Genomic DNA, 1,654 nt, shown 5'->3' on the forward strand with positions numbered 1-1,654 from the left:
TCTCACGGGTCAATAAGAAACAACATAGAATCTGTTTCTGCAGATTCTAATTTAGTCGATCTGGTACTTAAATTTTTAAAAAGGATTTATTCATATTTTATGTGTGTGGATGTTTTGCCTGCTTGTGTGTCTGTGGACCATGTATGTACAGTGCTCCACCAGGCCAGAAGAGGACACTGGATCATTTGGAATTGGATTTATACATGGCTGTGAGCCACCATGTGGGTACTGGGCATCATATCTGGGTCTTCTGCAGGAACAGCCAATGCTCTTAATCACTGAGTCCCTGATTATTTTTTAAAGTGATTCTTAGGAGACTTGCATTTCTAGTGAAGGCTGAGAGCCACTAATTCACACATCTGCTCTACCCTTTTAGTCCAACTTTTGTGAACCTCCCAATACATTTTATTTTTGTACCTTAGCACTATGAACTGGATGGTGAAGATGCAGAATTTTCCCAGCCTAGTCTCCTGAATTTAGTTTATGAAGTTCAAGGATGTATAAAACAGAGTTTGAAGAATCACTCAGGTTATGTATTGTGTAATTCCATTAGCTCTAGGCAAATGAGGTCAGCCTTGCATGGCTTGGATTGACTTCGTACTTAAAAGCTGAGTGACAGTAGTTTAGGTAGGCATTTGTACCTTAGGAAACCAGGCCGGCAACTGATCTTACATGTATACTATGTATGTGACATTGTTATATCAAGAGTGGTCATAGATTATTGTGATCAAATTTTATGCAGTCTTCAATGCAGACTTGTTGTTTGTGGAAGATTTATTTTATCATAGTCCTTTGAAACATGTTGATCAGTTTTGTAGTTCTGTTTTATAAGTAAACAGAATATGGTCATTATTCATAATTGTTCCTATTCATTTATTATAACACTTTTTTCCTATATAATGGAAATTATTTTAAGAACTGGGAAAATTGCTATTATTTTTAATTTCCTTCTTTATTTTTTCTGAAATGACCAGTAAAATACTACTTTTCTTTACTAAGATTTCTTTTGCATATTATTATTTGCACAAGGAACTCTTTTCACCTTTCTTAGACAAGTCCTACTAAAGAAGCTATTATCACAGTTAAAAAAAAAATCAAATTTCTTAACATTTAGATGTTGAAGAACTGAGTGAGTATACTGATATTTCATTCTTCTGGGTGAATAATTAATCATCTATCAGAAACTACTAAAATACAAAGTAACTCTGGGATAGCTTTTCCTCCAGAATGAAGATCTGTCTAGAGAATCTTCTGTATTGGCTTAGTGCCCTCCTTCAGGCTGACGATGTCAGTCATGGAAGTTGTATTGCTAGTTTTGAGGATTTTTTTTTTAATCACAGAAGATAATACATATAATAGACATCTTAGTAAAGAATCAAAGACAAAAGTGAAAATCACTTATAATCTTATTAGGAACTATTCTTTCTCAGTAGATGTCTAGAAAGGGAGTTAGTTTGTAATTAGATACATTATTTTAAGGTTTGTTGGCCGTAGACATTATAGATTCTTTCTTTTATGCATAAGTAATGTTCTAATTGTCCCTTTTACCTCAGTGAGAAAAATAGTTTAAATTTTTCCTAAAATACCTTGACTGTAATGGAAGAGCTTGAACATAAGCATTCATGTATCTTCTATGGGAAATGATGCAGGACTA

This window comes from Grammomys surdaster, unplaced genomic scaffold (genome assembly GCF_004785775.1).
Source record: "Grammomys surdaster isolate TR1022 unplaced genomic scaffold, NIH_TR_1.0 126113, whole genome shotgun sequence".
In the NCBI taxonomy this organism is placed as follows: domain Eukaryota; kingdom Metazoa; phylum Chordata; class Mammalia; order Rodentia; family Muridae; genus Grammomys; species Grammomys surdaster.